Genomic DNA, 14,548 nt, shown 5'->3' with positions numbered 1-14,548 from the left:
TTTATTTAATGTCTTGATCAGGGAAATATCCATTTATTGAAAGGAGAATGTATTTAAGACCCCCCCCAAAAGATTTCTATACATGATACATAGCGTGCATTGATGTATACATGTTTACAGGTAGAGTGACTGGTTTGTAAAGAAAAGTTTTGTTACATTTTTCAAGGAAACTGTCTGCTACTAGGATTTGAAATACAGAATAATTTATCTATCACCAAAATGAAATGTATTCTTCATTGAATCTCCTACACGCTGTTGGAGGCCATGAAGCATGGCAGTTAAGAGCACAGGCTCTGAGGGCCTGCCACCTACAAAGTGTGTGCTAAGGAACATGATTGAAAGTATTTTGAAGATTAAATGACTAAGAGTGCATTCAGTATATCTTAGCTATTTTTATTGTCACTGTTATTTTTCCATCTACATTCTAGAAAGTATTGCAGAAAGATATTATCCTTTTAAAACAGTGAATAGTTGATGAAGATAAAATACCAGAATAAGCTTCAATTTAGGGAAACAAAAGAAAAATCTGTTTTCAAACCACATTATCCTCAGAAAGATGGTGATATTAACCGTGAGGTTTATTTCGTTCAATTAAAAATGTAGATATGTGTGTGGGAGTGAAAACTTCTCAATGTGCTCATAGGCTTTCATTCTTAAATTTCTCTCTTTTTTTGTTTTTGTTTTTGCTTTTGCTTTTTTTTTGTTTGTTTTTCTGGCTCTTACCTTAACTTCTGTCTTTGGCAGCAGTTACCCTTTATGTTTATTCTGTTTTGCCTTCTAAATGATTTGTTTTTTCCTTTATAATCTCAGTATATCAGGTCAGAGGGAAAACTCAGTGTATCAGCAGACTGATAATGTTTTACATTTTCTTTGAGACTACTTACCATAGCATCCTAAATAGTATTATTAACGTTCTCTTTCAAAACAGGTACCCAAGCGTATGAGTCATCACTGTAGTGATTCCTGAATGTTATCATGTTGGAGACTTTCCAAAACTGAACAAAGCCAAGATCGCTGGCCGTTGAAGAACTGTGTTCTAACAAAAGTCTTGTGGTCTCTTACAGGTGTACATTCTATTTGTTGGGATGGCCTCTTTCTATAAGGGGGCTCTTTGGGGCATAGAAAACTGGAACTTCATGTTCTCCTTGATAATTTGCCAGCTTGGTTCCCAGCCAATCAGATAACTGCCTGCAGTGACACGCATTTCTCTAGGACTCCCCATCTTGTGTCTTTCTTTAGAGGGCAGTTGCACTAAGCCTGCTCACACCAGTCTGAGCCAAGGGCACTGCTGTCCTGAATGCCCCACAGTGTAGATAAAAATCCCATACCAACCAAGTTCTGATAAAACTCTGAGTGTAAAGAATACATTAACCATTTAGGTTTTATATTACTATTTTAAACAGAAAACAGGAAGGCAAGTGCTTCCTTTCTTCCTCAGTGTTTGGTACATAAGTTGCTAAACCCAGCCTTAGGAATCTAAGGATATACAATGACCCTCTTCTAGTCTTACCAATGCTTCTTTGACCTTTTTTAAAATCACAAGGTAAAAGCAATTATACTCCAATGAAGATGTTAATGAAATATCTTGTGAGGGTTTTTTTTTTTTGTCTCCAGCCCTAACCCCCTGAACTTTACCTGTCTGATAATTATTTATTTGGAATGCATGGAATCCTCAAATACATGATGTCAAAAATATATTTTATCATTTCAAATTCCTTTACAGAGTTTTCTCTGATTAACACCATCATTCTTCCAGGCAACCAAGCTCAAAGCTTTATTACTATAATTGAGTCTTTCTTTTTCTCCCTACATCTAGAGTGTTACTAATATCCACCCGTTTCTCAATCAGTAATATTTCTTGCTTGATCATTTTATTTCATTTCCTCTGCCACCGTCTTGTTCAGACTTATCATTTAACATCTGAACTGCGGCAAGCCAATATCTTTTTTTTTTTTAAGATTTATTATTTATTTATTGAATTTATTTTTGGCTGCATCAGGGCTTGGTTGCTGCACACACAGGATCTTCACTGAGGCATGCAGGATCTTTTGTTGCAGCACGTGGGCTTCTCTCTAGTTCTGTGTGTGGGTTTTCTCTAGTTGTGGCGCATGGGCTCTGTAGTTCACGACGTGCGGGCTCTAGTTGAGGCACTCAAGCTCAGTGGTTGTGGGGTGCGGGTTTAGTTACCCCGCAACACGTGGCATCTTAGATCCCTGACCAGAGATCAAACCCACGTCTGTTGCATTGTAAGAAAGATTCTTTTCCTTTTTTTTTTTAAGTCTTTAGATCTTCTCTTTTAATTTTTTTATACAGCATGTTCTTATTAGTTATCTATTTTATACATATTAGTCTATATATGTCAATCCCAATCCATCCCACCACAACACACGCACCCCCCCACCACCCGCTTCCCCCCCTTGGTGTCCATACGTTTGTTCTCTACATCTGTGTCTCTATTTATGCCGTGCAAACCGGTTCATCTGTACCATTTTTCTAGATTCCACACATATGCGTTAATATACAATATTTGTTTTTCTCTTTCTTACTTCACTCTGTATGACAGTCTCTAGGTACATCCACGTTTCTACAAATGACCCAATTTCGTTCCTTTTTATTGCTGAGTAATATTCCGTTGTATATACGTACCACATCTTCTTTATCCATTCATCTGTCGACGGGCATTTAGGTTGCTTCCATGACCTGGCTATTGTAAACAGTGCTGCAGTGAACATTGGGCTGCATGTGTCTTTTTAAACTATGGTTTTCGCTGGGTATATGCCCAGTAGTGGGATTGCTGGGTCATATGGTAATTCTATTTTTAGTTTTTTAAGGAACCTCCATACTGTTCTCCATAGTGGCTGTATCAATTTACATTCCCACCAGCAGTGCAAGAGGGTTCCCTTTTCTCCACACCCTCTCCAGCATTTGTTTTTTGTATATTTTTCTGCTGATGCCCATTCTAACTGGTGTGAGGTGATACTTCATTGTAGTTTGGATTTACATTTCTCTAATAATTAGTGATGTTGAGCAGCTTTTCATGTGCCTCTTGGCTATCTGTATGTCTTCTTTGGAGAAATGTGTATTTAGGTCTTCTGCCCATTTTTTTTTTTTTTTTTTTTGCGGTATGCAGGCCTCTCACTGTTGTGGCCTCTCCCATTGCAGAGCACAGGTTCTGGACACGCAGGCCCAGCGGCCATGGCTCACGGGCCCAGCCACTCTGCAGCGTGTGGGATCTTCCTGGACCGGGGCACAAACCTGTGTCCCCTGCATCGACAGGTGGACTCTCAACCACTGCGCCACCAGGGAAGCCCCGCCCATTTTTTGATTGGGTTGTTTGTTTGTTTTAATATTGAGCTGCATGAGATGTTTATATATTTTGGAGATTAATCCTTTGTCCGTTGATTAGTTTGCAAATATTTTCTCCCATTCTGAGGGTTGTCTTTTCATCTTGTTTATAGTTTCCTTTACTGTGCAAAAGCTTTTAAGTTTCATTAGGTCCCATTTGTTTATTTTTATTTTTATTTTCATTACTCTAGGAGGTGGGTCAAAAAATATCTTGCTGTGATTTATGTCAAAAGTGTTCTTCCTATGTTTTCCTCTAAGGGTTTTATAATGTTTGGCCTTACATTTAGGTCTTTAATCCATTTTGAGTTTATTTTTGTGTATGGTGTTAGGGACTGTTCTGATTTCATTCTTTTACATGTAGCTGTCCAGTTTTCCCAGCACCACTTATTGAAAAGACTGTCTTTTCTCCATTGTATATCCTTGCCTCCTTTGTCATAGATTAGTTGACCATAGGTGTGTGGGTTTATCTCTGGACTTTCTATCCGGTTCCATTGATGTATATTTCTGTTTTTGTACCAGTACCATACTGTCTTGATTACTGTAACTTTGTAGTATAGTCTGAAGTCAGGGAGTCTGGTTACTCCAGCTCTGTTTTTTTCCCTCAAGATTGCTTTGGCTATTTGGGGTCTTTTGTGTCTCCATACAAATTTTAAGATTTTTTGTTCTAGTTCTGTAAAAAATGCCATTGGTAGTTTGATAGGGATTGCATTGAATCTGTAGATTGCCTTGGGTAGTATAGTCATTTTCGCAATATTGATTCTTCCACTCCAAGAGCATGGTATATCTCTCCATTTGTTTATGTCATCTTTGATTTCTTTCATCAGTGTCTTACAGTTTTCTGAGTACAGGTGTTTTACCTCCTTAGGTAGGTTTATTCCTAGGTATTTTATTCTTTTTGTTGCAATGGTGAATGGGATTGTTTCCTTAATTTCTTTCTTATCTTTCATTGTTAGTGTATAAGAATGCAAGAGATTTCTGTGCATTAATTTTGTATCCTGCTACTTTACCAAATTCATTGATGAGCTCTAGTAGTTTTCTGGTAGCATCTTTAGGATGTTCTACGTATAGTGTCATGTCATCTGCAAACAGTGACAGTTTTACTTCCTTTCCAATTTGTTTTCCTTTTATTTCTTTTTCTTCTCTGATTGCCATGCCTAAGACTTCCAAAATTATGTTGAATGATAGTGGTGAGAGTGGACATCCTTGTCTTGTTCCTGATTTTAGAGGAAATGGTTTCAGTTTTTCACCATTGAGAATGATGTTTGCTGTAGGTTTGTCATATATGGCCTTTATTATGTTGAGGTAGGTTCCCTCTATGCCCACTTTCTGGAGAGTTTTTATCATAAATGGGTGTTGAATTTTGTCTAAAGCCTTTGCTGCATCTATTGAGATGATCACATTGTTTTTTTCTTCAGTTTGTTAATATGGTGTATCACATTAATTGATTTGTATATACTGAAGAATCTTTGCATCCCTGGGATAAATCCCACTTGATCATGGTATATGATCCTTTAATGGGTTGTTGGATTCTGTTTGCTAGTATTTTGTTGAGGATTTTTGCATCTATATTCATCAGTGATACTGGTCTGTAATTTTCTTTTTTTGTAGTATATCTGTCTGGTTTTGGTATCAGGGTGATGGTGGCCTTGTGGAATGAGTTTGGAAGTGTTCCTTCCTCTGCAATTTTTTGGAAGAGTTTGAGAAGCATGGGTGTTAGCTCTTCTCGAAATGTTTGATATAATTCACCTGTGAAGCCATCTGGTCCATGGACTTTTGTTTGTTGGAAGATTTTTAATCACAGTTTCAATTTATTTCTTCCTGGTTCAGTCTTGGAAGGTTATACCTTTCTAAGAATTTGTCCATTTCTTCCAGGTTGTCCATTTTATTGGCATAAAGTTGCTTGTAGTAGTCTCTTATGATGCTTTGTATTTCTGTGATGTCTGTTGTAACTTCTCCTTTTTCATTTCTAATTTTATTGATTTGAGTCCTCTCCCTCTTTTCCTTGATGAGTCTGGCTAAAGGTTTATGAATTTTGTTTATCTTCTCAACGAACCAGCTTTTAATTTTATTGATCTTTGCTATTGTTTTCTTTGTTTCTATTTCATTTATTTCGGCTCTGATCTTTATGATCTTTATGATTTCTTTCCCTCTACTAACTTTGGGTTTTGTTCTTCTTTCTCTACTTCCTTTAGGTTTAAGGCTAGATTGTTTATTTGAGATTTTTCGTCTTTCTTGAGGTAGGATTGTACTGCTATAAACTTCCCTCTTAGAACTGCTTTTGCATCCCATAGGTTTTGGATCTTTGTGTTTTCATTGTCATTTGTCTCTAGGTATTTTTTTGATTTCCTCTTTGATTTCTTCAGTGATCTCCTGCTTATTTAGTAATGTATTGTTTAGCCTCCATGTATTTGTTTTTTATGTTTTTTTCCCTGTAATTTATTTCTAATCTCATAGTGTTATGGTCGGAAAAGATGCTTGATATGATTTCAATGTTCTTAAATTTACTGAGGCTTGGTTTGTGACCCAAGATGTGATCCATCCTGGAGAATGTTCCATGTGCACTTGAGAAGAAAGTGTAATCTGCTGTTTTTGGATGGAATGTTCTATAAATATCAATTAAATCTGGCTGATCTGTTGTGTCATTTAAAACTCATGTTTCCTTATTAATTTCCTGTGTGGATGATCTGTCTGTTGGTGTAAGTGAAGTGTCAATTCCCCCACTATTATTGTGTTGCTGTCGATTTCCTCTTTTATAGCTGTTAGCAGTTGCCTTATGTATTGAGGTGCTCCTATGTTGGGCACATATATATATTTATAATTGTCATATCTTCTTTTTGGATTAATCCCTTGATCATTGTGTAGTGTCCTTCCTTGTCTCTTGTAACATTCTTTATTTTAAAGTCTATTTTATCTGATATGAGTATTGCTACTCCAGCTTTCTTTTGATTTTCATTTACATGGAATATCTTTTTCCATCCCCTCACTTTCACTCTGTTTATGTCCCTAGGTCTGAAGTGGTTCTCTTGTAGGCAGCGTATATATGAGTCTTCTTTTTGTGTCAGTTCAGCCAGTCTGTGTCTTTTGGTTGGAGTGTTTAACCCATTCACATTTATGGTTATCATTTGTATGTGTATTCCTATTACCGTTTTCTTAATTGTTTTGGGTTTGTTTTTGTAGGTCCTTTTCTTCTCTTGTGTTTCTCACTTAGAGAAGTTCCTTTAGCATTTGTTGTAAAGCTGGTTTGTTGGTGTTGAATTCTCTTAGCTTTTGTTTGTCTGTAAAGCTTTTGATTATTTTTTTTTAACCTGAATGAGATCCTTGCCAAGTAGAGTAATGTTGGTTGTAGGATCTTCCCTTTAAATATGTCATGCCACTCCCTTGTGGCTTGTAGAGTTTCTACTGAGAAATCAGCTGTTAACCTTATGGGAGTTCCCTTGTATGTTGTCATTTTTCCCTTGTTGCTTTTAATAATTTTTCTTTGTCTTTAATTTTTGTCAGTTTGATTACTATGTGCCTTGGCATGTTTCTCCTTTGGTTTATCCTTCCTGGGACTCTCTGTGCCTCCTGGACTTGGGTGGCTATTTCCTTTCCCATGTGGAGGAAGTTTTCGACTATAATCTCTTCAGATATTTTCTCGGGTCCTTTGTCTCTCTCTTCTCCTTCTGGGACCCCTATAATGCAAATGTTGGTGCATTTAATGTTGTCCCAGAGGTCTCTTAGGCTGTCTTCATTTCTTTTCATTCTTTTTTCTTCATTCTGTTCTGCAGCAGTGAATCCCACCATTCTGTCTTCCAGGTCACTTATCTGTTCTTCTGCCTCAGTTATTCTGCTATTGATTCCTTCTAGTGTATTTTTCATTTCAGTTATTGGATTGTTCATCTCTGTTTGTTTGTTTGTTCTTTAATTCTTCTAGGTGTTTGTTCTTTAATTCTTCTAGGTCTTTCTTAAACATTTCTTGCATCTTCTCAATCTTTGCCTCCATTCTTCTTCCGAGGTCCTGGATCATCTTCTCTCTCATTATTCTGAATTCTTTGTCTGATAGGTTGCCTGTCTCCACTTGATGTAATTGATTTTCTGGGGTTTTATGTTGTTCTTACATTGGTACATAGTCCTCTGTCTTTTCATTTTGTCTATCCTTCTGTGAATGTGGTTTTCATCCCACAGGCTGCAGGATTGTAGTTCTTCCTCTTCTGTCTGCTGTCTGGTGGATGAGGCTATTTAAGAGACTTGTGCAAGCTTCTTGATGGGAGGAGTGGTGGTGGGTAGAGCTGGGTGTTGCTCTATTGGGCAGAGCTCAGTAAAACTTTAATCTGCTTGTCTGCTGATGGGTGGGGCTGAGTTCCCTCCCTGTTGGTTGTTTGGCCTGAGGCAATGCAGCACTGGAGACTACAGGCTCTTTGGTGTGGCTAATGGCGACTCTGGGAGGGCTCATACCAAGGAGTACTTCCCAGAACTTCTGCTGCCAGTGTCCTTGTCCCCACGGTGAGCCACAGCCAGCCCCCGCCTGTGCAGGAGACCCTCTAACACTGGCAGGTAGGCCTTTTTCAGTCTCATGGGGTCACTGTTCCTTCCCGTGTCCTCATGCACACACTACATTGTGTGTGCCTTCCAAGAGTGGAATCTCTGTTTCTCCCAGTCCTGCCGAAGTCCTGCAATCAAATCCCGCTAGGTTTCAAAGTCTGATTCTCTGGGAATTCCTCCTCCTGTTGCTGGACCCCCAGGTTGGGAAGCCTGACGTGGGGCTCAGCACTTTCATTCCAATGGGTGGACTTCTGTGCTATAATTGTTCTCCAGTTTGTGATTCACCCACTCAGTGGTTATGGGATTTGATTTTATTGTGATTGCGCCCCCCCTACCATCTCATTGAGGCTTTTCCTTTGTCTTTGGATGTAGGGTATCTTTTTTGGTGAGTTCCAGTGTCTTCCTGTCCATGATTGTTCAGCAGTTAGTTCTGATTCCAGTGTTCTCTCAAGAGGAAGTGAGCGCACATCCTTCTACTCCACCATCTTGAACCAATCTCCTGTAAGGTGGATTCTTTACCGCTGGACCACCAGGGATGTCCCAAGCCAATATCTTATATGTAATGAGAACCCCTAAATCTTCTACTATACCACACCCACTAGGATGGCTTTAAAAAAAGAGACAATAACAAGTGTTCATGAGGGTGTGGAAAAATTGGAACTCTCACACAGTTGCTGATGGGGATGTAAAATGCACAGAGACTTTGTAAAAACAGTTTGGCAGTCTCCAAAAGGTTAAACATAGAATTATCATATGACCTTGCAATTCTACTCCTAGGAATTTTCCTCCCAAGAGAATTGAAAACATATGTCCATACAAAAACTTATAAACAATGAACACACATGTTCAAAGCAGCATTATTCACAGTAGCCTTAAGGTGGAAGCAACCCATGTCTATCAACAGATAAATGGAAAACCAAAATGTGGTATATACATATAATGGAATACTATTCTTCCTTAAAAAGGAAGGAAATTCTGACACATGTTACAACATGGGTGAATCTTTAAGACATTATGCTAGGTGAAATAAACCAGTCACAAAAGAACAAATATGGTTCTGTATGAGGTACCTCGCATGTCAAATTCATAGAGACCAAAAGTAGAATTGTGTTTGCCAGGGGCTTGGGAGAGGGGAGAATGGGGAGTTGTTTAATGGGTATGGAGTTTTGTTTCAGAAAATGAAAAAGTTCTAGAGATAGTTGGTGGTGATGGTTGCACAACAATGTGAATGTGCCTAATGCCACAGAGTTATACATTTAAAATATGGTTAAATTAGTAAATTTTATGCTACATATATTTTACCACAATGGAAAAAGACTTGTAAATGAATGTTCATAGTAGCATTATTTATAATACCCAAAAGGTAGAAATAACCCAAATATTTATCATGAATAGATAGAGTGTGGTACATCTATACAGGGGGATATTAGACATAAAAAGGAAGTACTGATACACACTAAGACATAGATGAACTTTGGGAACATTATGCTCAGTGAAAGAAATCAGAAACAAAAAGCCAAATTTTTCATGATTTAATATATCTGAAATATCCAGAATAGGCAAATTCCTAGAGAGAGAAGGTCGGTTAGGTAGAGGAGCGATGAATGAGGACTGACTCCTAATGGGTACTGGAATTATTTCAGGAGTGATGAAATTGTTCTGGAATTTGATAGTGGCAATAATGGCACAACTTTTTGAATATACTGAACCCACAGAATTATATGCTTCAGAATGATGAATTCTATGGTATGTGGATTATATCTCAATTTTTAAAAACCCTAAATCTTAAGACATGACTTTTATGATGCCATGTTGCTAAAAAAAAAAAATGGCATGCCCCAGTCTCAGCTTACTATTTCTAGCTATGTAACTGAGAAAATTAAGTGACCCCCCCCCTTCTGACTCTGTAAGATAGGGATAGTATTAATTACCTCTCCAGATGTTTGTGTTAAATGAGCTAACATATGTAGTGCTTTAGCATGGTGTCTGGCACTTACTAAGAACCCAGTAAATTTACTAAGACCTCTTGGGACATGAGCCTTCAACAGCTTCCAGTACTATTTCAGATACTATTTCCAGATATTTTGGAAAATGGCTCAACTCTTTTGCCATTTTACCAATACTCTTTACATTCCAGGTCAAAACTGCCTCTCAAATTCTCTTAATGCTCTTTATAGTAACCCTTCCATCAGAATGGGCTTTTTAGTATCCTTCAGTTTGCTTTGCATATTCTTGCAGCTGTGTCTTTTCTTGAAAACAGTGCTCTCTCTCTATTCCTCTCTCTTTCTCTGAATTTCATCCTGCCCTTAAAACTCAGAAGAAGTCTTTCCTCATTCATTAAACTTTTTCTCTTATTTCAAGATTTTCACTACATCTTTGACCAGTGAAGGCTTACTTTGGTTATATTTTTAAAGTATTTATCTCATTATGTGATCTTTTGAAAGTATGTGTCCAGGTAAATTAAAGCCCCTGAACACAGGGTCACATGTTATAATGCTTTACCTTTTCCACAGCACTTAACACATTGTCTTGATGTGGTATATTCGGAATAGACATTTGCTATTTATGAGTTAAGTTAGTGCTACATCTCAACAAGTAGGAGTTATGCTAATGATTCTTTATCCTGGCTACACCTTAGAAACACCTGGGGAGCAAGGCTTCATTTTAGGCCAACAAATCAGAATCTCTGAGCTTGAGGCCTCAACTTTACACCCAAGGTGATAACTATAACCAAGGCTGAGAACTATTATATTCAACAGATGAAGTAATATAAGCCAGTGGGTCTCAAACCTAATTGATTATCACAATCAAGATGTGATCACAAACTGATGTGAGCAGAGATGCTTTGGATATTGCAAACTGCTCTACAAATATTAGACAAATATTATGGTGCAGTTGGGACTTTCATTGCTTTGAGAAAGATTCTCCAACCCCGTACTTTTCACAGCCAATGGCATAGTGGAAATATCCAATTATAGGCATCTGAAACCTTTAAATGCTACGCAATAGCTTTCATACCAGATGTACATGCTGTGTTCCTTTTTGCTAACTTAAAAATATTCAAACTGTATCTTTTCCAGGCTGGCCACCATTCAGCAGCAGACCCTCTCAAGATTGTCTACTTGCCCTTGCTCCTGTTGAGTTACCACGGGTGGAAGCAGGAGATGGGCTCAGCAGCAGCCAACAGGCCATGACCCAGGAGGCGCAGTGAGGGATAGAGCTGCTGGTAAGACACTGGGGACAGTTGGTGCTTGTTTGCGAGTGTAAGTTTATTCTCAATTTAATGGTCAATCTCTCTTACAACCTCCAGCGCTAAGTTACTCTGTACTGTCTCAAATACCTCTATTATCTATGCTTAGGATGCATGGCTTAGATTTTAAGGTCTATGAATCCCCTAAAGTTGTGTGCTGGCTTTTAAGTACTGATACATACATTTTTTGTTTCCTCTGAAGAAAAGGTAGATTTTCATCAGATCCTTAATGTTTGCTATTTTAATAAAAGAGAGATAAGAGCCATTCACATATAATAATAAGCATGGAGGAAGGTGCTATCTCTAACCACTTGTCACAGTATTTCTCTTCTCCCTTCTTACATCACCTATGGCCACTTTGTCTCAATCTTGTTGAGGACCAAAAAAAAGTGCTATTTTGTGGTTATTTGCTGCTCTGAAAGTGAGTACCTCTTGAACCTAGGCAGCTGGGTTTCATGACAGTTTGGCTTTGTAGAACTAACAGATAACTAAAGTTTAGAACGACAGATCTCAGGAGAGCCTATGTGATTTTTTTCACGTGATTTTTCTGAAAATAGAAGTACCGACAGAAAGACTTTTTTCATTATGTTCTTATAGTTGATCTTAATAAAGATCAATTTGTTTTGCTAATGAGTGTCCCAACCTAAAGGGTTTCTTTGTTTTTTAAGGGTTTTTTTGTTTTTGTTTTTTTTTTATCACATCACTATCATTTATATAGACATATAGAAGTAGAGAACTGATGTATCTTTTTTCCCCAGAATATTTAAGATGAACACTAGAATGAATTCTACTATGTATACCTTTGCCTGTACTGTAAACCAGTTTAAATTGTGGATGCATTGTAGAAAGGAAAATGCAGGTTAGCTAGAGAAAAGGAAGAATGAGGTTGTGTTTTTTTTTTTTCATCTATAACTCTTTAGCAGGTAATTTAGCTTTAGTTTCACTGAATCTTGTTTATACATTCAGCATAGCAAATCTTCTAAAAAGCCTGTGTAGCTGTAATCTCTTCCCTCACTCCAGATGCCTGAGGATATAAGTATCCAGTCTGCCACTTGATACTTCTTAGAGACTGACCTGGTGCTGAGAAATCCTTTCCAGTGTGTCCTCAGTTAAACTCCCATGATCCCTGGATGTTGCCATTTTCAAGACATAGGGCAAGTGCATCTGCCTAGATTACCTCTCTGCCCTGGGAATTTTAAGTCACTGTGTAAGGGAAAGAGACCTCAGCACAGTAGTAACTCTCAGAATGAAAATTTTCCCCTTACATGTTAATGTTTTTAGAGTAATCATTGTCACTGAAAATAGACTTCCTCTTTCCCCTCTCATGCTGGAAAATCTTAGGTAATTATGAATAAAGCATTCTTTGCTTTTCCCCTCCTGCCTTAGTGGTTGCTTTACCTCTCACCGTGGGGACTGTGGCTACTCATTCTGTATTTGGCCTTAACATGAGAACTGAGACACATTTTTAAAATAGAATTGTTATCTCTTTAGTGAAGTCATAACATTAGTCAGAAGATTTTCTCTTCTTGGTGGTGAAGGGTGAGTAAGTAAGGAAGAGTAAAAGTTTAGGGAAAAGTATAAGATAAATTACTAACAAAAAAGAGGACAGGAAATTAAAATATTAGCTGTTATTAAAAAAAAAATTTTCAAGTGACTACCGAAGGAGTCCTTCCCTCATATCCAAAAAATAATCTAATTTTGTGTTTAGTTTTTTTACAGTTGGATAAGCTCAGCCTAGGACTTCTTTTCAGTACTAAATAAGCCAGGGGCTCATTTTTAATAATGTCTATTAGCTGTGTGTTCTTGGGAACATTATTTAACCTCTTTAAGCCTTGTTTTATTTGGCAAGGAGGAAAATATGTCAGAGTTAAATAATAATGGAATTATGTAATGTTATATGGATAATGCGTGCAGGGCCTAGCACATAATAAGTTCTCAATTTTATATTAGCATTTGTTTATTATTATTAATCACTGTTACTAATCTTGCTTTTAGTTTTTTAATAATGAATTCATTCCAAAAGTATTTCTTGACCACCTGTCAAACACCAGGCACTCTTTAGGAACTGGGATGCATTAATGAGTAAAACAAAGTCTCTCTTATTTATAGAGTGGGAGACAGACATTAATAAAAATGCATAGTATGTAGAATACCAAGAAGTGCTAAGCATAAAACTTTTGGCAGAAAAAGGAAATTGGAGGCATGGTGAGTTAGTAATTGCAGATAGAGTAGTCAGAAAAGACCTCAGGGTGAAATTAAAATTATTTTTTAAGTAAAAACATGAAAAAGGAAATACATGCATACCATAAAGTTACACGGGGGAAGAGCATTTCAGGTAGATGAGAAATATACTACAAAGCCCTAGAGTAGTTTTTTCAGAGTGATTCAAAGAGAATCAGAACATCGTGTACAGTTTGATCACGTATCACCAATAAACATTTACCCAGGTACCCAAGTGAGTGATACAGATAAGAACTTTGGAAGTTCAAAGAATGGCAAGGCCCATCTAGACTAAAACAGGTAGAGAAGACCTCATGAAAGAAGGTGGCAGCTTGTGGTCTGGATCTTGAAAGAGAGGAAGAATTTGGATAGTTGGTAAAAGGGTACAAACCTTCAGTTACAAGATGAATAAAGTCTGAAAATCTAATATATAACATGATGACTATAGTTGATAATACTGTGTTATATAATTAAAATTTGCTAAGAGAGCACAACCTAAATGTTCTCACCAAAAAACAAAAACAAAACAAAACAAAAAAACCCCTAAATGTGTCAAGTGATGGATGCAGTAATTAACTTGATGGGGGGAATTCTTTCACAGTGTATATATCAAATCATCATATTGTATACCTTATATATTTTAGTTTTATTTGTCGTTATACCTCAATGAAGCTGAAAGAAAAAAAAAACTCCAAAGAAAAAGTTCTAAAGTTATTTTTATACAGTTCACAATCATGTAGCCTCACACCATCAGCCATAAAACAAATAAACAATAAGGGATGACATCCCAGTGACAGAAGTGGAGGAGAAACAGCATGAGATGGAATAAAATAAGGATGTTGGCTTTAAGGGCAGGGGGTGCACTAGGAAAAGGGCAAGGGCAGGCAATCTTGTACAGAGTTGGCAAGTAGTAGGAAAGGAGATGGAAAAATAGGTGAGGTCAATTTTTATAAAACCCTAAGGCCAGTCTAAAGATTATTACATGCTATTGTACACATATTGAGGAACAACTGGAGCAGGTAAGTAACAAGGTAAATTCGGGTCTCTAGTGATATTATTATTTTGACAAGTTGAGAAGAGTAGGGAGATGGTGGAAGTTGCTGGAGTAATTTCAGAGTGAGGTTGAGAACATGGATTATGATAATAAAGATAAGGCAGAAAAGGGAAGAGAGATTTGATATATTTTGAAGAAAAATGATGATTTAACTGCTA

The 14,548-nt window shown here is 37.3% G+C and overlaps 1 protein-coding gene across 2 annotated transcripts in view; it reads left to right on the top strand.

Moving 5' to 3' along the window:
* The window catches only part of TET2 (tet methylcytosine dioxygenase 2), a 143,973-nt gene that overhangs the window by 36,744 nt on the left and 92,681 nt on the right, over positions 1-14,548 (top strand). For both annotated transcript variants that reach the window (XM_082606896.1, XM_082606897.1), the window contains exon 2: positions 10,947-11,092. The gene's annotated coding sequence lies outside the window, so the exon portion shown is untranslated. The remainder of the gene's footprint in view (positions 1-10,946; positions 11,093-14,548) is intronic.

Source organism: Mesoplodon mirus (assembly GCF_964341445.2).
Source record: "Mesoplodon mirus genome assembly, chromosome: 2".
NCBI classification, from domain to species: Eukaryota; Metazoa; Chordata; class Mammalia; order Artiodactyla; family Ziphiidae; genus Mesoplodon; species Mesoplodon mirus.
This window is presented reverse-complemented; position numbering and strand designations above follow the sequence as displayed.